The 20,063-nt window shown below is 61.0% G+C and overlaps 1 non-coding gene across 1 annotated transcript; it reads right to left on the reverse strand.

Annotated features, from left to right (window-relative positions):
• Positions 1–12,290: 12,290 nt before the first annotated feature.
• TRNAS-CGA lies at positions 12,291–12,372 on the reverse strand. The gene has a single exon. It is a non-coding gene; the product is annotated as a tRNA-Ser (tRNA).
• Positions 12,373–20,063: the final 7,691 nt, after the last annotated feature.

The raw sequence follows: 20,063 nt of genomic DNA on the forward strand, positions 1-20,063 counted from the left end.
GTCAGATGTCACTGGGCCAGCAGCCGGTCCATACCACACTCACACCATGGCTGCACCTGTGGAGATGTCTGGTGTAATTTAGATTGCAATAGGACATCTACACTGAACACATCACCGGCCACCGACAGTGCCAGGAGGCATGAGCTGGAGCGACATGGTGCATCAACGATGAGAGAGGGACCGAGAGACTTTGTCCGTTGGACCATATGAACTGGAGCCATAAACTCACTGAACGTTAAATCTCACCAAATGAGGGTCAATCCATCCTCATCATCGTATTCACTCACTATACTCCACACCTGAACATAGCCATTATATGAACAACATACCCTCCTATCTCAATGTCTGTCCTTTGACCCGTTAACCTTTTACCCCCAATCGGGGATATTGCAGATTATGTATTCCTTAGCCACCCGATCTTAAACCGAACTTCGCACCCCTTGATAATCTGTACGTTATTCCCTGATAACCTGAAACTTCTGTGCTTAAATTCTGTACCGTTCACTTTTTTAAAAAACATCATCTTAATAAAAATTTTAAATCTGTAAACTCTCCAGGGCAAGGATGGTTCCTCACTATTGGTGCCTCCAGGGCACAGCACAAGGGGGCCCACATCTTGGTTGGGCCATTTCGGTGTTACTGTAATATAAATAAATAAATAAGAAAGGAGGTATTAAGGAGAGCAAGTGAGTGCACGCAATGCCTCTGAGCGTGGTAGGAATGGCCCCTTATTGCTGTAGGAGAAAGCAGCGCCATCTCCCAGCCACACCTGTCTTGGGTGAGGGCATGGGCAGCAGGTATCACAGGCCAGGGGAGGCTCAGCCTCCTCAAACAGCCCAGTCTGCCCAGCCCAGCCCATGCTCTGCCCCCAGCCCCCACCTGCCTGCTTCCAGTTCCCTCTTTTCCGCTGGGACTTGGGCAGGGGCAGCCAGCATGTGGCTGGGACTTGGGGCAGCTGGGGCCGGTACAAGCACCGGCCTATGGCCAGGACTCAGGGTGGTGCTCCGGGGCTGGGGGTGGCTGGGGTGGCCTGGGACTGGGGGGCCAGTGGCTATGGTGGGGGTGCACCGGCAGGGAGGGGGGTGGGGACTTCGGCAGAATGGGAGAGGCCCAGGGCTAGGGTCCTGCAACGGGCAGGTCACGTGCTGCCCATAGGTGAGGGCTCTCTGAGGCTCTCCCTAAGAGCAAATCAGCCCCCGGCCCCAGTGATTTTACACGTCAGTGACCCACCCAACATCTCCACTGCTGGTGCAATGTCAGGGTTGAATTAGGATCAAGGTCACCACATCTCTGTGGCCCCTCAGCTCCGCAACGTTTAAACAATTCTAAAGTGAGATTCCCAGAGGCGGTCTGGTCTGTGCTCCTGTCTCTGAAAGCCGGTGACACGGCTTCAGTGCCTATGCCTGTGGGGTCCTTAGGCTTCCTAGGTGTGTCTGCAATCTGCGGGTATCGGGCGTAGGCGTGCCCAAGGGACTGCATACGCTGGGCATCACCTCTGGCTGGTTGGGGGCTCATGGGAGGGCTCGTGGGTCTCTTTTTGGAGTCTTTTTCCTATGTTCACCCTCTGGAGGGAGAAGGCCGGGGCGCTGGCACGCATGGCCAAGGAGACTTGGGACCAGGTCAACCGCCTCTTGGATGGCTTCCTCCATAAGGAGAAGTTTCGATTTGAGTTCCTGGTATTTTTCAGGATCGGTGTGAAGGGGTGTACGACCCCTCGTGAGGCCACCAGGGACAGACCAGTCGCTGCAGGCCTCAGAAGGCCACGTCCCCTCAGCCTTGCTGCACCCGCTCGCAGTGGAAGCGACAGAGAAAAGGAGGCGGCCCAGCCCAGCCTGGGCCGGCTGAGGAGGAGGAAGGACGTGTGTTGCAAGCTCCTGCAGAGAGGCCGGAGGCTCCCCAAGCAGTGGGGACCTGAGACCCGGACTACACTGCGAGCGGCCAGGCAAGCGCAGAGGCTGACCGGGATGCTGAGCTGCGGCGAGCCGAGAGGTGTGTGAGACGCGCCCTGGGGTAGGAAGTGACCCAGGGAACGTAGTAGGAGCTGATGGTTCATCCCTTAACGTGGAATTCCCCGGCTTCATCGGGCCCTGGGTCGGCACCCGGTGGAGCTGGATGGGCCCGGGTGACCCTGCCACTCCCCCACTTCCCGCTAGGTTTGGCTACTGTTTGCTCTGCCCGGCCCAGAGGGCCAGAACCCCAACGGTGGTTGCCTCCTCCAGCCAGGATGCTCAGGGGCCACAGACTGTGTTTGTTTGTTTGTTTTGCCCCCCCGGGGGCGATGAACTGACTGTTTGTTCTGCCCAGCCCAGAAGGTCAGGAACCCGAACTGTTACTGTCGGCCACGGGCAGGAGGCTCGGAGGCTACAGACGGCTTGTTCTACCCTGCCTGCGGGTTGATATTTGCTCAGCCCTGCCAGGGATCCTGAGACCCCACGGTTGCAATTATTTGATCCCACAGGGAGGCCAGACACGTGTGTGACGGCATGGGTGGCGGTGGAACCTGGGCTTGGGGACGCTAGCCCCTGGCCTGGCCCATCCCTTCTGCCTCAGGCTCTTCCCCTCCCACCAGAGCCCAGAGCCCCACCCGCATGGCCACCACCACCTCCCCCCATCCCCGGGCTGCCTGAGTGCCCCCAGCCCCGGAGAGCCAGGCGGGTGGCGCAGCCCTGCTCCCGCAGCCCCGGAGCACCAGGCAGTGGGGTGGGTGGCGTGGCCCCCCTACCCCAGCCCCAGAGCACGGGCAGTTGGGCAGGCAACATGGTCCCCCTCCTCCAGCCCTGGAGCACCAGGTGGGCACCTCCCCTTAGCCCCAGAGCACCCCCTCAGCCCCCGAGTGCCGGGTGGGAGGGCAGGCAGCATGCCCCCCACCAGCACCAGAGCACAGGCCGGCCCCCACTAGCCCCAGCCTGGGGCCCTGGCCATGGGGGGAAGAGCCCCCCACAGCACAGCACCAGGAAGCAGGAAGAGGCCTGGGGGTGGAGTGTCAGTGGGGCCATGCAAGGCTGTTTGGGGAGGCTCAGCCCTTCCTGGCCTTCGATACCCACTACCTCTGTGTGAGGAAGTGTACGACCTCCACACTGGATCTATGAGCGTGGCCCCCTTTGACAAACAGCCCCCCCCATCACAATCTGACGTTCAGTTGGTGAGAGAAACCCATTAAAACGTGAGTCTACAATTCCCTGGTCCTCTTTGCTCCTAGACCTAGGGCTAGGTTCAGAAAGATTTAGGCGCTTTTCGTCAGTAAAACTTTCGTTGGCCCAGGGTGTGTTTTTTTCAAACTCTTGGCCGACACAAAAGTTGTACTGATAAAAGTGAAGCGTAAACACAACCCTGGAATGTGACTCACAAAAGCCAGCACGCTACGCATGGACCTGCCTACGCTGACAATGGGAGGTGCCAGCCACAGCCAGGATCCCTCTCTGGAGATACCCGCCTCTGCTGGGTTTGCAAAAAGCCAGGGGAAACGACACGTCCCTCGCACCTTTGTAGCCCCCTGGTTAGAGCACTCACCTGGGATGTGAGCGACCCAGGTGACAGCCCCCCTCTGCCTGAGGGTGAGAGGGATTTGGACAGGGATCCGCTCTTTTCAGGAGCGTGCTCTGAGCACGAAGCTATGGGACACTGTGCTGTGAGGCCCCGTCAGTCTGTCCTAGTGAAGCTGTTGCCCTCTGGATAAAGAATTAAAGCCGAATTGGAGCAGGGGGACTGGACTCTGGTCTCCCACCTTGTGGGTGGGTACACTAACCACCCTCCGATAGCGTCAGTCTCATGCGTGTGTTTTCTTGTGCCCTCTCCCTCTCCTTCAAAGAGTGATCTGGGCCAGAGCTTGAGGGAGGGAACATGAACATGAGTAGGACCCGCTTGCCGGGGGGTTACAGCACTGACCAGCGTCCAGGCCTGTGTCTCCAGTGCAGCTTTAACTGGAGAGACAGAGAACGCCTCACATCAGCCCATGGTTCGAGCACCCTCCTGAGTCTCCAGCTGCCCGGGGGGCTCTTACCATAACCCAGCTGTGGCTCTGAGGCCCCGTCCCCGTCTGGAACCAGGTCGGGGGAAGAGCCGTGCAGACAGCTGTGCGGAGCTGCAGACCCTCCACCTGGCCTGGGCCGGGGGATGGAGGATGGGGATATGGGCTGGGGGCTGTTCTCAGGCCCGCCCAGCCTGGGCACACGGGGGTTCTGTGGCTCCCCAGCCCTGCTCCGGCTTCCAGCTTCGCTGGGGGGCAGGGCCTTGAGGGAAAGGGGGGGGCAGGGGTGGGGCCATGGAGGGAGCAGGAGCTCCTGGCAACTTACAAATGTAGATTTTTTGTTTTGTTCCAGAACTGCACTCAAAAGGAAAACAGTGTAAACGTTTAGAGCCTACAAGGCCACCGGACGTTGAGAAGAGGCGTTCGCATGGCACTTTTGCAGCCAGCATTGCATGGTAGTTATGTGCCAGGGATGCTAAACATTCGTATGCCCCTGCATGCTTTTGCCACCATTCCAGAGGACATGCTTCCATGCTGATGATACTCGTTAAAAAAAAGTGATGTGTGAATTAAATCGGTGACTCAGCTCCTTGGAGGAGAATTGTCTGTCTCCTGCTCTGTTTTCCCTGCACTCTGCCACAGATTTTATCTCCTAGCCATCTCGGATGATGACCCAACACATGATGTTCGTTTTAAGAACACTTTCACTGCAGATCTGACAAAAGGCGAAGAAGGACCAATGTGAGATTTCTAAAGATAGCCACAGGACTTGACCCAAGATTTAAGAGTCTGAAATTGGACTCCAAAATTTGAGCGGGATGAGGTGTGGCGCGTGCTTTCAGAAGTCTGAAAAGAGCAAAACGCCAATGTGGAAACGACAAGATCCAAACCACCGAACAAGAAAATCAACCTTCCGCTGGTGACATCTCAATCTGTCATCAACACGGACGCATGACCTCTGGAATGGTGGTTGAAACGCGAAGGGACGTATGATTCTTCAGCACATCTGGGCTGTCAATATCCTGCGATGCCAGCTACAACAGTGCCCTGTGAATGCCTGGTCTCCCTTTTAGGTGACACTGTAAACGAGAAGTGGGCAACATTAGCTCCTGCAAATGTCAACAAACCTGTTTGTCTGAGCGATTGGCTGAACAAGTAGTAGGACTGAGTGGGCTTGTGGCCTTTCAAGTTTTTCATTGTTTTATTTTTGAATGCAGTTATTCCACTTCTGTTACGTGTGAAAAATGCAGATTTTTCTTCCCCATAATTACAGCACTTACTCCTAGACGACATTTGCTGACTGGCTTTAGCAACAATCATGAAAAATGGGTCTTCACACATTTAGCAAAAAGAAAAGGAGTACTTGTGGCACCTTAGAGACTAACCAATTTATTTGAGCATAAGCTTTCGTGAGCTACAGCTCACTTCATCGGATGCATACTGTGGAAGCTGCAGAAGACATTATATACACACAGAGACCATGAAACAATACCTCCTCCCACCCCACTCTCCTGCTGGTAATAGCTTATCTAAAGTGATCATCAAGTTGGGCCATTTCCAGCACAAATCCAGGTTTTCTCACCCTCCGCCCCCCCCCCCCCCCCCGAAACTCACTCTCCTGCGGGTAATAGCACTGACTGTCAGCCCCTGCCATGTCGTGATACCGTTCCAAGCCCCATACACTGGTTTGATGAGGGTATTTTAGTGCTTGTAGGCCCGGAATGTATTCAGCTGATTTTTAGAGCCTGTTAGACTTTTGGTAGGTTTTTCAAAAGCATCTGTTTAAAATAATGTAGGTCTGGGATCGGGCACCTGACAACACAGATGGGGGCCTAGTGGGCTGTTCAAAACAGGTTAGGCACCAGGGGCTAGCTCCACAAAAATACTGAGGTGGGCTTGGCTGCTGCTTTCACTTTAGCTCCCTAAATCTGACACTGAGATGCCGCCGATCCTCAACCCCCCCCAGCTACGGCCTAAATGTGAGGGGACTGTTCCCCCTTACTAACAGTCAGTGGGGGTGTTTTGGCTGGCTAGCTCCCAGTCCTAAAAGGGGGAAGGGTCGATGGGAAACCAGGACCCTGAGACTGATAGTCCCCAGGAACAATGGGGAGAGGCCAACGCTCCAGGTCAGCCTGAATGACAGGGCGAGAAGGCTAATGAGGGAGTCAGGAGGCCAGGGGGGTCCCGTCCTCCGTGTGAGATGGATTTGCCTGGGTCAGACAGACAGAGTGGGGCCGAGCTAAGGAGAAAGCAGGGGCCCGAGCTGAGCTGGGGGGAAGAGCTGTGCCAGATCCAGAGGGACCAGTAAAGCAGCCCAGAGAGAGCAGACCTGTCCCGGGAGCAACCAGAGCCCGAGGGGCCAGAGAAGCAGCCCAGGGAGCTGGAGGCAGAGCAGCAGCCGTGCAGAGACCGAGTGGTGGGGCTGGGGCTGGAGCAGTCCGGAGCTGGGTGCGGTGAGCAGCTGGGGAGAGCGAGGGGGACCCTGGGGAGCGGGCCCCGCACAGGGAGACGTCTCAGCCCAGAGGCTCTGCAGGCCAGGCTTGGATCGTAACCCGACAGGGCGGGGGCGACACTGGGCAGAAGGGTCCTGCCACTTCGAGCCTGAGAGCGTGTGGCCACCACCAGAGCGAGTGTCCAACCCACAGCATCCCCGCAGCACGGCCAGGGCCGGAGAAGGGGCCTGGGACTTACAAGGAGCAGACTGTGAACTGCCCTGACGTTCCAGAGACCCTGTTTGTGATGTTCCCTGCCACAGAGCGGGGTGATGTGTTTCCTTTCACCTTTCGCATTTTCCCTTATTCTTTTTAAAATTAATTGTTGATGAAATAACTTGCATTTGCTTTAAATTGTATGTAGTGGTCAGTGGGTCAGAGAAGTGCCCAGTGCAGAGAGTACCCCGGAGTGGGGACACCCTAGCCCCTGTCCTAGGTGACCGCCGCAGGGTTGGGGGTCGAGCCCCCCAGGAATCCTGGGCCCAGCCTTGTTGGGGTTACGAGGACTCTGCCAGACAGGAGAGTGGAAGGGGAGTCCTCGAGGGCAGGGAGGCCACTGGGTAAAGGCAGTGGGAGCGAGGACTCAGATCCTTTCGCTAGCCCACTTCACCGGGGTCTTGCAGAAGCCAGGAAAGTTCCCCACAAGAGCGGGACTATTCCCCCGCTTACAGGAAGAAGGAGGTGCCTGAAAGTAGGACCCACAAAACCCAGCATGCGAGGCATGTCCACACCGACGCTAACCAACGGGAAAGGCCGATGGGTGGGGTGTGCCCTGAGCCCCACCCCTCTCTGGATCTCAGGTTACGAGGTCTGGCTTGGAGAGAGGTACCTCCCCTGGCTCCTGCCCGCCCAGATTTCCCCCACCCCCTGCCCTGCCCTGCCCTGCCCTGCCCCGGCCGTACCTGGTTCCAGCCTGGCCCTGCCGCGGGGTGGGACCAATACTGCTGCCAAGGCCATCCCGAGGGGGGTGCGGGCCCAGGGCAACCCCCCCTCCGCCCCAGACCCTGCCCCACTCCACTCCTTCCCCCAATACCCTGCCTCCTTCCGCCCCTGAAGCAGCAAGATTAATCCCATACATTGCATTGATTGTGACTTATTTGCCTGATTTGAAACGAGACCAAAAGGACCTGAGTCTCCTCGCTGTCGATAGCCCCCCGCTTGGCCAACCAGCACTGAGACGCTGAGGGGCGGGCGGCTGAGAGGTCTCACCAGAGGTCCCACAGGACGGCCCAGGTCACCATCAGAGCAGATCGCTCTCAGATCCAGACCCAGCTCTTTGTGAGGACCTCCCGCGATGAGAGCAACCCCCCCCCGTCCACCCTCCACACACAGTCCTCCTTGGTAGAGGGAGGGAAACAGGGAAAAAAGAAGCAAGAGAAGAGGAGAAAGGAGGGAGGAAAGAGGAAAAGGGAAACCAAAAAGGATAAACCCCAAGGTCCCCAATGTTTCCAAGCGTCAAAGTGCTCGGTAGGAAATCACATTCTGCCCCCTTAAGCCAGTGTTTTCTGTGCCGAGAATTCTGCCTGCAGCAGGTGCATCAGACCCAACAGGTTCCAAACCTCTCGCAGCCTCTGACCTTGTCAAGGGAAGTTCGTTTTCTGGCACAATCACTGGTCGGAAAGGAGAAAACTCCACAGAGGCTCCTCCTCATGCTACGACATGAATCCTAATTCTCTCCCCGTCCTCGAGGGGAGACCTGGCGAAGGAGACGTGCGGCTGCAAAGCCGGGGGGGTCTCAGCGACTGCCCTGGCCCTGCACCTCGGCCCTGCCCCGCTGATGTCGGGGTCTCTCTGTGAGGTCACCCCCTCCCCACCACCTTTGCCCAATGGGCTGAGGTCCTGCCAAAGGCCTTTGTGATGTCACTGCCCCCCTACCCCTCCCCTCCCAGCTGATGTCCTGCCCCTGCCCAGCCTCTTGGAGCTTGGAGTTGTTGCCCCCGGATCTCCGCACTCAATGACTGGTGAGTCGGGGGGTGGAGCCGGCTATACAATAAAACACCAGTTTTTCATAAATTAGTCGACTTAAGGCCAGAAGGGACCATTGGAGCATCTAATATGACGCCCTGCATCTCCCAGCCCTCCCGTGTATCACAAGAGCTGCTTTTTGACGAAAGCACCTTCCCGAAAGGCATCTACTCTTCACTGGAAGACATCAAGAGATGGAGAATCCATCACTTCTCTTGGCCGTTTGTTCCAGTGATGAGTCGCCCTCCCTCTTACAAATCTCTGCCTTGTTCTAAGGAGAATTTTTCTGATTTCTGCTTCCAGCCATTGGTTCTTGTTCTGCCTTTCTTTGCAAGACTAAAGAGCCCTTTAAATACTTGGTGTTTTCTCTCAGCGAAGGCACTTGCAGGCTGCCATCAGCTCACCTCTCCATCTTTTTAAAAACTAAACAGACTGAGTTTTTCAATCCCCCCTTATAAGTCTTCTCCATCCCTCAGTATGGCTCTTTTCTGCACCCTCTCCAGTTTTTTTTAATGTTATTTTTGAAATGTGGACACCAGAACGGGATGCAGTATTCCAGTGTCAGTCTCCCCACTGCTGAATCACCTCCCTTTCCATCCTCTCTTTATCTATCCATGGATGGCGTCACGGACTCACAGGAGTTGTGCTCTCTCTCAGCCTCGTACACTCCTTGGGAGGAACCCCCTTCAGTGTGACAGCCCTTCTCGGAGATCCACTCTCTCGAGGGTTAAGCCGTAGGCCCTTACGCCTCCTGGAACCCCTCTTCTCTGAGCCTTGAGCATGCCTGTCTGCCGTGGGCCCCCTCAGGGAGTCCCCTCACTCTGAACCCCTGGGGCCTCTACTCCCAGAGGGAAGAACGCAACCCCGATCCCGAGACTGCCGTGACTCTCAGCCAGCGTAAAAGAGAGGGGTTCATTGAGCATCTGAACACAGCACAGGAAACTCTCAGGGCCTCAGGCCTAACCTCCCTCTGCACAGTCCATCTAGGTCTCTCCTGCACCCGTGTGGGCTCTGGCTGTTTTCTCTCCCCAGTCCAGAAGCCCCCTCCTTCCAGCTAAGCGTCCGATATCAGCTTCCCACAAGCCTGTGTCCTCTGTCTTCTGTCCCAGGTAAACAGGCTGCCTGGGTCTCCTCTATCTCAGCCTCTCCTCTCCTCCCTCTTTTCTTCCCCCCTGGCTGGAAGCAGTCACCGGGTCTTCTCTCCTCAGCCCATTGTCCTACTACTGGCCCGACCTGGCTGTGACTTCCAGGCTGGGCCTCCCGCTCACCAGTCGCTGGGGTATCCATTCTCCAGGCCTTGGCCTGAGGGCCCAGCTGTCAGGCGAGATCACCGCTGGTCCTCTGTAACAACAAACTACCTCTCCCACCAGTGCCACCTCGTTAAACGAACAGCACCCAGGGAAACTGAGTCCCACACACGGCATGCAAACCATTGAAAAACCAAGAAAATCCCCCCGTCATCACCGATGGCTTTGGCCCTGTTCCCCACAGCATCGCACCGGGAGCGGATGTTGAGCGGCTTGCCCGGTATCACACCTAAATCCTGGACAGAGTCACGGCTTCCCGGAGTCCAGTTCCCGCTCGGTGGCCTGCCTGCTCTGTCCTGCTGCCCCCTCCCACTGCGCCAAGAGGGGACCTGGTGACTGGAGCTGCTGTGGTTGTGTGAGAGCGCCGGGCTGAGAGACCGAAGGGCACCTCCGTTCTGGAACAGAGGGGTCTGGCCTGGAGGCGCAGTCGCCCCCGGTTTGGGGCACAGAAGGGGCTGTGGCTGGCAGCAGCTTGAAGCCCGTCCCCCAGCTGCGCTAGGCACTGTTTGAATGAATGCAACGTCCGTGTCACATACGGGCTCCGGGTGCTCGGTCGGAAGCACGAACTGCCTCAGAGTTCTCTGTTTGCAAGGTCGGTGCCAGGAGATTAGAGAGACAAGGTGGGGAGGGGATCTCTTTCATTCTCCAACTTCTGCTGGGGAGAGACCAGCCTTCGAGCTCCACAGAGCTTGTCCTCAGGCCCTGGTCTCTCTCCACAACAGAAGCTGGTCCAATAAACCATATGACCTCCCCGGCCTGGTCTCTCGGTGTTTTCTGCTCCCACGGACGTGGCTGGGAAGGGCCACAGGGCTCAGCAGGCTCAGGGAGAAACCTCAGCCCCACTGGAGACAGGAGGGGAGCAAACCTCACAATCCGTGTGGTCACTGCAGGTCTGTGCAACTGCCCCCTCCTCCCTCAGTGGCAGTCTGTGGGGGAGGTCGAGGGTGGCCAGAGGTCCCGATTTTAGAGGGACAGTCCCGATTTTTGGGTCTTTTTCTTATATAGGCTCCGATTACCTCCCACCCCCGTCCCGATTTTTCACACTTGCTGTCTGGTCACCCGAGGGAGGTCTGGCAGCCCCCTCCCCAGCCACAGTCCGTGCGTGCCCAGCAGTCTGTGTGTGTCTCAGCAGCCCCCTGCTCACTCCCACGTGGAGCCCAGATCGGGGTGAGCTGGGCCTCTGGTTTGTTTGATCCCTGAAGGGTTTTCTGGGCACTAACTGGGACCCCAAGTTTCTCCTAATTTGAGGAAATCCCTGTGAAAACTCACCTTTTCCGGGGGTCTGTTTCACACCCTCTGCCAGAGACGTTCCCCATTCTTTCTCCAGTTCAGCTGGCAGCAGGTCTCGTGCGAGGGGCGGGGGAGAGCTGAGATTTCAGGCTGGCGTGTTATGGCGGGATTGCTGCGATTAACTGGCTGAACGTGCTAATTCTGAGGACGAAACGGGGAAAGGGGCAGAGATCGAGAGTCAGGGAGTGAAATGGAGAAAATACAGGAAGCTTTTCTAGCAAGGGCGAAGTGCAATGACCAGAATCCAGAATATTCTCTGCACCCCTTGTCTAACTCTGGGCCCGATTCTCTTCCGCATTGACGGCCCTTTCCCTGTCTCCGGCCGTGTCTGGAGGGCTTTATGCCCTGTCCAGCCCCTTCACACTGCCAGGAAGGGAGAGGTGTTATGGACTCTTCGCCCAAACAGGAACCAGGCCCTGAGTCACCTTCATCCTGGGTTTCCAATGACCCCGAGAAGTTGGGGGGCCACCGGCGCCTAGAGCATGGCCCCGCCACAGAGGCCCCGCCCCCGGTCATCCTCTTCCCCCAAGGCCCCCCCCACCCACTGTTCACTCCTCTGGCCCCCGAGGTCCCCCTACCTGCCCCTCGCTCCTCTCTGCCCCTTTCCCCGAAGGGGGGCTACTGGGGGGCCATGGGCCAGGCACCCATCCCTTTTCTCTGTCTCTGGTGAGCGGGGGGTCGTGGGGTCCTTGGGGAAGGAGGTGGAGCAGGACAGGAAGAGGCCGAGAAGACGGGGCCGCGGGGGAAAAGGCCGAGGGGGGGTGGGGCGCAGGTTTTGGGGGAAGAGGCGGAGGGGGGGTGAGAAGAGGCAGAGCAAGAGCAGGGCATCGGGCTAAGAGGCAGAGGGGAGCGGGGCGCAGGCGGGGCCCCCACTTCTCTGGAGCTTCGCTTCCAGCGCTCGAAAGATGACCACGGGCCCACGGGCCTCCGGAGGGGAGACCCGCCCCACATCCCCAGCGTTTCCCCCCCGCATGGACGGCCTTTTGGGGGAGGCTCCCCCTGGCCTGTTCTACGGGCTGCCCGTGCTCAGCTCCTTCCACGCGCTGGAGAGGAGCAGCACCCAGGGGTGGGGCTGAGCCGGGGGCGCTGGGTGAGGGGCAGAGGCCTCGGGAGCTGAGACCGCAGGGACACAGCGTGAGGCACCATCCCAGGCATCCCCATGAAAGGAGCAGAACAGGGTTTCCTTGGGGTGGGGAGTGTACGGAGAGCGTCTCAGGGTCGGTGGAGATGTATTGCCCTGGTGAGCAAGTGTGGCTAAAACACAGGCCTCGCTGTGAGCAGGATTTGAACCTGCGCAGGGAAACCCGATTGGATTTCGAGTCCAACGCCTTAACCGCTCGGCCCTCACAGCTGTGAGTGACGTGACCCCCTAAGGCCCGAGAAACTGGTAAATAATCACAGTGCCCAGGCCTGAAGTCCTCTGAAACACAGACTTCAAACAGGAAACCTGGCTCCCAAAGCACAGGGGGATTTGGGGTTCTCGTTGCTTAGCCATGTGGTTAAACATCAAACCAACCCCCTCCTGTGGGGCCTGTAATTGTTTAAAGATAGGGACATGGAGACAGGGAGAGGTTCACTGACCTGCAACGGGACCGAGATCAGCTCCCCTCAAACCAGCTCATTCCTCACCGGTTTCTGAATGGTCATCACGTCCTACAGACGTTTGCTCACTCCTGCCCTGGGCAGAAGAGAACCCCAGTGCCCTGGAGGTGACAGGCCCAGACTGTGTCCCCGGAGTCCCGGGGCATCGTCCCTGCCCTAAGGCTGTGGCTGCACTGGGGAGTTTCTGTTTTGGGTGGGCAGGGGCCAGTGAGGCTCAAGCCAGCTCCGACGTCGGGGTCTGGGGAGGGTATGCTACATCCACCCCCTGACTCACCTCAGCAGGCCACGCGCCTGTCTGGACTTGGGGGGCCTACCACCAAAAATTATAACTCAAAGGTGGAGGGGCTCAGCTCAAAAAGTTTGAGGTGCAGGGAGAGGGACAGCTAGGGGCTGTGTCTGGGCAGAGGGTAGCTCAGGGTGCAGGGAGGGAGGTAGCTAGGGGCTGTGCGTGGGCAGAGGGTAGCTCAGGGTGCAGGGAGGGGGGTAGCTAGGGGCTGTGTCTGGGCAGAGGGTAGCTCAGGGTGCAGGGAGGGGGGTAGCTAGGGGCTGTGTCTGGGCAGAGGGTAGCTCAGGGGGCAGGGAGGGGGGTAGCTAGGGGCTGTGTGTGGGCAGAGGGTAGCTCAGGGTGCAGGGAGGAGGTAGCTAGGGGCTGTGTGTGGGCAGAGGGTAGCTCAGGGGGCAGGGAGGGGGGTAGCTAGGGGCTGTGTGTGGGCAGAGGGTAGCTCAGGGTACAGGGAGGGGGGTAGCTAGGGGCTGTGTGTGGGCAGAGGGTAGCTCAGGGTGCAGGGAGGCGGGTAGCTAGGGTCTATGTGTGGGCAGAGGGTAGCTCAGGGTGCAGGGAGGGGGGTAGCTAGGGGCTGTGTGTGGGGAGAGGGTAGCTCAGGGGGCAGGGAGGGGGGTAGCTAGGGGCTGTGTGTGGGCAGAGGGGAGCTCAGGGGGCAGGGAGGGGGGTAGCTAGGGGCTGTGTCTGGGCAGAGGGTAGCTCAGGGGGCAGGGAGGGGGGTAGCTAGGGGCTGTGTCTGGGCAGAGGGTAGCTCTGGGTGCAGGGAGGGGGGTAGCTAGGGGCTGTGTGTGGGCAGAGGGTAGCTCAGGGTGCAGGGAGGAGGTAGCTAGGGGCTGTGTCTGGGCAGAGGGTAGCTCAGGGGGCAGGGAGGGGGGTAGCTAGGGGCTGCGTCTGGGCAGAGGGTAGCTCAGGGGGCAGGGAGGGGGGTAGCTAGGGTCTGTGTGTGGGCAGAGGGTAGCTCAGGGTGCAGGGAGGGGGTAGCTAGGGGCTGTGTCTGGGCAGAGGGTAGCTCAGGGTGCAGTGACGGGGGTAGCTAGGGGCTGTGTGTGGGCAGAGGGTAGCTCAGGGTGCAGGGAGGGGGGTAGCTAGGGGCTGTGTCTGGGCAGAGGGTAGCTCAGGGTGCAGGGAGGGGGGTAGCTAGGGGCTGTGTCTGGGCAGAGGGTAGCTCGGGGTGCAGGGAGGAGGTAGCTAGGGGCTGTGTCTGGGCAGAGGGTAGCTCAGGGTGCAGGGAGGGGGGTAGCTAGGGGCTGTGTGTGGGCAGAGGGTAGCTCAGGGTGCAGGGAGGGGGGTAGCTAGGGGCTGTGTCTGGGCAGAGGGTAGCTCAGGGGGCAGGGAGGGGGGTAGCTAGGGGCTGTGTGTGGGCAGAGGGTAGCTCAGGGTGCAGGGAGGGGGGTAGCTAGGGGCTGTGTGTGGGCAGAGGGTAGCTCAGGGTGCAGGGAGGGGGGTAGCTAGGGGCTGTGTGTGGGCAGAGGGTAGCTCAGGGTGCAGGGAGGGGGTAGCTAGGGGCTGTGTCTGGGCAGAGGGTAGCTCAGGGTGCAGTGACGGGGGTAGCTAGGGGCTGTGTGTGGGCAGAGGGTAGCTCAGGGTGCAGGGAGGGGGGTAGCTAGGGGCTGTGTCTGGGCAGAGGGTAGCTCAGGGTGCAGGGAGGGGGGTAGCTAGGGGCTGTGTCTGGGCAGAGGGTAGCTCGGGGTGCAGGGAGGAGGTAGCTAGGGGCTGTGTCTGGGCAGAGGGTAGCTCAGGGTGCAGGGAGGGGGGTAGCTAGGGGCTGTGTGTGGGCAGAGGGTAGCTCAGGGTGCAGGGAGGGGGGTAGCTAGGGGCTGTGTCTGGGCAGAGGGTAGCTCAGGGGGCAGGGAGGGGGGTAGCTAGGGGCTGTGTGTGGGCAGAGGGTAGCTCAGGGTGCAGGGAGGGGGGTAGCTAGGGGCTGTGTGTGGGCAGAGGGTAGCTCAGGGTGCAGGGAGGGGGGTAGCTAGGGGCTGTGTGTGGGCAGAGGGTAGCTCAGGGTGCAGGGAGGGGGGTAGCTAGGGGCTGTGTCTGGGCAGAGGGTAGCTCAGGGTGCAGGGAGGGGGGTAGCTAGGGGCTGTGTGTGGGCAGAGGGTAGCTCAGGGTGCAGGGAGGGGGGTAGCTAGGGGCTGTGTCTGGGCAGAGGGTAGCTCAGGGTGCAGGGAGGGGGGTAGCTAGGGGCTGTGTGTGGGCAGAGGGTAGCTCAGGGTGCAGGGAGCGGGGTAGCTAGGGGCTGTGTGTGGGCAGAGGGTAGCTCAGGGTGCAGGGAGGGGGGTAGCTAGGGGCTGTGTCTGGGCAGAGGGTAGCTCAGGGTGCAGGGAGGGGGGTAGCTAGGGGCTGTGTGTGGGCAGAGGGTAGCTCAGGGTGCAGGGAGGGGGGTAGCTAGGGGATGTGTGTGGGCAGAGGGTAGCTCAGGGTGCAGGGAGGGGGGTAGCTAGGGGCTGTGTCTGGGCAGAGGGTAGCTCAGGGTGCAGGGAGGGGGGTAGCTAGGGGCTGTGTGTGGGCAGAGGGTAGCTCAGGGGGCAGGGAGGGGGGTAGCTAGGGGCTGTGTCTGGGCAGAGGGTAGCTCGGGGTGCAGGGAGGGGGGTAGCTAGGGGCTGTGTGTGGGCAGAGGGTAGCTCAGGGTGCAGGGAGGGGGGTAGCTAGGGGCTGTGTCTGGGCAGAGGGTAGCTCAGGGTGCAGGGAGGGGGGTAGCTAGGGGCTGTGTCTGGGCAGAGGGTAGCTCAGGGTGCAGGGAGGAGGTAGCTAGGGGCTGTGTGTGGGCAGAGGGTAGCTCAGGGTGCAGGGAGGGGGTAGCTAGGGGCTGTGTGTGGGCAGAGGGTAGCTCAGGGTGCAGGGAGGGGGGTAGCTAGGGGCTGTGTCTGGGCAGAGGGTAGCTCAGGGTGCAGGGAGGGGGGTAGCTAGGGGCTGTGTGTGGGCAGAGGGTAGCTCAGGGGGCAGGGAGGGGGTAGCTAGGGGCTGTGTCTGGGCAGAGGGTAGCTCAGGGGGCAGGGAGGGGGGTAGCTAGGGGCTGTGTGTGGGCAGAGGGTAGCTCAGGGTGCAGGGAGGGGGGTAGCTAGGGGCTGTGTGTGGGCAGAGGGTAGCTCAGGGTGCAGGGAGGCGGGTAGCTAGGGGCTGTGTGTGGGCAGAGGGTAGCTCAGGGTGCAGGGAGGGGGGTAGCTAGGGGCTGTGTGTGGGCAGAGGGTAACTCAGGGGGCAGGGAGGGGGGTAGCTAGGGGCTGTGTGTGGGCAGAGGGTAGCTCAGGGTGCAGGGAGGGGGGTAGCTAGGGGCTGTGTCTGGGCAGAGGGTAGCTCAGGGTGCAGGGAGGAGGTAGCTAGGGGCTGTGTGTGGGCAGAGGGTAGCTCAGGGTGCAGGGAGGGGGTAGCTAGGGGCTGTGTGTGGGCAGAGGGTAGCTCAGGGTGCAGGGAGGAGGTAGCTAGGGGCTGTGTCTGGGCAGAGGGTAGCTCAGGGGGCAGGGAGGGGGGTAGCTAGGGGCTGTGTCTGGGCAGAGGGTAGCTCAGGGTGCAGGGAGGAGGTAGCTAGGGGCTGTGTCTGGGCAGAGGGTAGCTCGGGGTGCAGGGAGGGGGGTAGCTAGGGGCTGCGTGTGGGCAGAGGGTAGCTCAGGGGGCAGGGAGGGGGGTAGCTAGGGGCTGCGTCTGGGCAGAGGGTAGCTCAGGGTGCAGGGAGGGGGGTAGCTAGGGGCTGTGTGTGGGCAGAGGGTAGCTCAGGGTGCAGGGAGGGGGGTAGCTAGGGGCTGTGTCTGGGCAGATGGTAGCTCAGGGTGCAGGGAGGAGGTAGCTAGGGGCTGTGTGTGGGCAGAGGGTAGCTCAGGGTGCAGGGAGGGGGGTAGCTAGGGGCTGTGCGTGGGCAGAGGGTAGCTCAGGGTGCAGGGAGGGGGGTAGCTAGGGGCTGTGTCTGGGCAGAGGGTAGCTCAGGGTGCAGGGAGGAGGTAGCTAGGGGCTGTGTGTGGGCAGAGGGTAGCTCAGGGTGCAGGGAGGGGGGTAGCTAGGGGCTGTGCGTGGGCAGAGGGTAGCTCAGGGTGCAGGGAGGGGGGTAGCTAGGGGCTGTGTGTGGGCAGAGGGTAGCTCAGGGTGCAGGGAGGGGGGTAGCTAGGGGCTGTGTGTGGGCAGAGGGTAGCTCAGGGTGCAGGGAGGGGGTAGCTAGGGGCTGTGTGTGGGCAGAGGGTAGCTCAGGGTGCAGGGAGGGGGGTAGCTAGGGTCTGTGTCTGGGCAGAGGGTAGCTCAGGGTGCAGGGAGGGGGTAGCTAGGGGCTGTGCGTGGGCAGAGGGTAGCTCAGGGTGCAGGGAGGGGGGTAGCTAGGGGCTGTGTGTGGGCAGAGGGTAGCTCAGGGTGCAGGGAGGGGGGTAGCTAGGGGCTGTGTGTGGGCAGAGGGTAGCTCAGGGGGCAGGGAGGGGGGTAGCTAGGGGCTGTGTGTGGGCAGAGGGTAGCTCAGGGTGCAGGGAGGGGGGTAGCTAGGGGCTGTGTGTGGGCAGAGGGTAGCTCAGGGTGCAGGGAGGGGGGTAGCTAGGGGCTGTGTGTGGGCAGAGGGTAGCTCAGGGTGCAGGGAGGGGGTAGCTAGGGGCTGTGTCTGGGCAGAGGGTAGCTCAGGGTGCAGGGAGGGGGTAGCTAGGGGCTGTGTGTGGGCAGAGGGTAGCTCAGGGTGCAGGGAGGGGGGTAGCTAGGGTCTGTGTCTGGGCAGAGGGTAGCTCAGGGTGCAGGGAGGGGGTAGCTAGGGGCTGTGCGTGGGCAGAGGGTAGCTCAGGGCGCAGGGAGGAGGTAGCTAGGGGCTGTGTGTGGGCAGAGGGTAGCTCAGGGTGCAGGGAGGGGGGTAGCTAGGGGCTGTGTGTGGGCAGAGGGTAGCTCAGGGTGCAGGGAGGGGGTAGCTAGGGGCTGTGTGTGGGCAGAGGGTAGCTCAGGGTGCAGGGAGGGGGGTAGCTAGGGGCTGTGTGTGGGCAGAGGGTAGCTCAGGGGGCAGGGAGGGGGGTAGCTAGGGGCTGTGTCTGGGCAGAGGGGAGCTCAGGGTGCAGGGAGGAGGTAGCTAGGGGCTGTCTGGGCAGAGGGTAGCTCAGGGTGCAGGGAGGGGGGTAGCTAGGGGCTGTGTGTGGGCAGAGGGTAGCTCAGGGTGCAGGGAGGGGGTAGCTAGGGGCTGTGTCTGGGCAGAGGGTAGCTCAGGGTGCAGGGAGGGGGTAGCTAGGGGCTGTGTCTGGGCAGAGGGTAGCTCAGGGGGCAGGGAGGGGGGTAGCTAGGGTCTGTGTCTGGGCAGAGGGTAGCTCAGGGTGCAGGGAGGGAGGTAGCTAGGGTCTGTGTGTGGGCAGAGGGTAGCTCAGGGTGCAGGGAGGGGGGTAGCTAGGGGCTGTGTGTGGGCAGAGGGTAGCTCAGGGTGCAGGGAGGGGGGTAGCTAGGGGCTGTGTGTGGGCAGAGGGTAGCTCAGGGTGCAGGGAGGGGGGTAGCTAGGGGCTGTGTCTGGGCAGAGGGTAGCTCAGGGTGCAGTGAGGGGGGTAGCTAGGGGCTGTGTCTGGGCAGAGGGTAGCTCAGGGTGCAGGGAGGGGGGTAGCTAGGGGCTGTGTCTGGGCAGAGGGGAGCTCAGGGTGCAGGGAGGGGGGTAGCTAGGGGCTGTGTCTGGGCAGAGGGGAGCTCAGGGTGCAGGGAGGGGGGTAGCTAGGGTCTGTGTGTGGGCAGAGGGTAGCTCAGGGTGTAGGGAGGGGGGTAGCTAGGGGCTGTGTGTGGGCAGAGGGTAGCTCAGGGTGCAGGGAGGGGGGTAGCTAGGGGCTGTGTCTGGGCAGAGGGTAGCTCAGGGTGCAGGGAGGGGGGTAGCTAGGGGCTGTGTCTGGGCAGAGGGTAGCTCAGGGTGCAGGGAGGAGGTAGCTAGGGTCTGTGTCTGGGCAGAGGGTAGCTCAGGGTGCAGGGAGGAGGTAGCTAGGGTCTGTGTGTGGGCAGAGGGTAGCTCAGGGTGCAGGGAGGGGGGTAGCTAGGGGCTGTGTCTGGGCAGAGGGTAGCTCAGGGTGCAGGGAGGGGGGTAGCTAGGGGCTGTGTCTGGGCAGAGGGTAGCTCAGGGTGCAGGGAGGAGGTAGCTAGGGTCTGTGTGTGGGCAGAGGGTAGCTCAGGGTGCAGGGAGGGGGGTAGCTAGGGGCTGTGTGTGGGCAGAGGGGAGCTCAGGGTGCAGGGAGGGGGGTAGCTAGGGGCTGTGTCTGGGAAGAGGGTAGCTCAGGGTGCAGGGAGGAGGTAGCTAGGGGCTGTGTCTGGGCAGAGGGTAGCTCAGGGTGCAGGGAGGGGGGTAGCTAGGGGCTGTGTCTGGGCAGAGGGTAGCTCAGGGTGCAGGGAGGGGGGTAGCTAGGGGCTGTGTCTGGGCAGAGGGTAGCTCAGGGTGCAGTGAGGGGGGTAGCTAGGGGCTGTGTGTGGGCAGAGGGTAGCTCAGGGTGCAGGGAGGGGGGTAGCTAGGGGCTGTGTGTGGGCAGAGGATAGCTCAGGGTGCAGGGAGGAGGTAGCTAGGGGCTGTGTGTGGGCAGAGGGTAGCTCAGGGTGCAGGGAGGAGGTAGCTAGGGGCTGTGTGTGGGCAGAGGGTAGCTCAGGGTGCAGGGAGGGGGGTAGCTAGGGGCTGTGTGTGGGCAGAGGGTAGCTCAGGGTGCAGGGAGGGGGGTAGCTAGGGGCTGTGCGTGGGCAGAGGGCAGCTCAGGGTGCAGGGAGGGGGGTAGCTAGGGGCTGTGTCTGGGCAGAGGGTAGCTCAGGGTGCAGGGAGGGGATAGCTAGGGGCTGTGTCTGGGCAGAGGGTAGCTCAGGGTGCAGGGAGGGTGGTAGCTAGGGGCTGTGTCTGGGCAGAGGGTAGCTCAGGGTGCAGGGAGGGGGGTAGCTAGGGTCTGTGTGTGGGCAGAGGGTAGCTCAGGGTGCAGGGAGGGGGGTAGCTAGGGGCTGTGTGTGGGCAGAGGGGAGCTCAGGGTGCAGGGAGGGGGTAGCTAGGGGCTGTGTCTGGGCAGAGGGTAGCTCAGGGTGCAGGGAGGGGGGTAGCTAGGGGCTGTGTCTGGGCAGAGGGGAGCTCAGGGTGCAGGGAGGGGGGTAGCTAGGGGCTGTGTGTGGGCAGAGGGTAGCTCAGGGTGCAGGGAGGAGGCAGCTAGGGGATGTGTGTGGGCAGAGGGGAGCTCAGGGTGCAGGGAGGGGGGTAGCTAGGGGCTGTGTGTGGGCAG

This window comes from Chelonia mydas, chromosome 11, assembly GCF_015237465.2.
Source record: "Chelonia mydas isolate rCheMyd1 chromosome 11, rCheMyd1.pri.v2, whole genome shotgun sequence".
Classification (NCBI taxonomy): Eukaryota; Metazoa; Chordata; order Testudines; family Cheloniidae; genus Chelonia; species Chelonia mydas.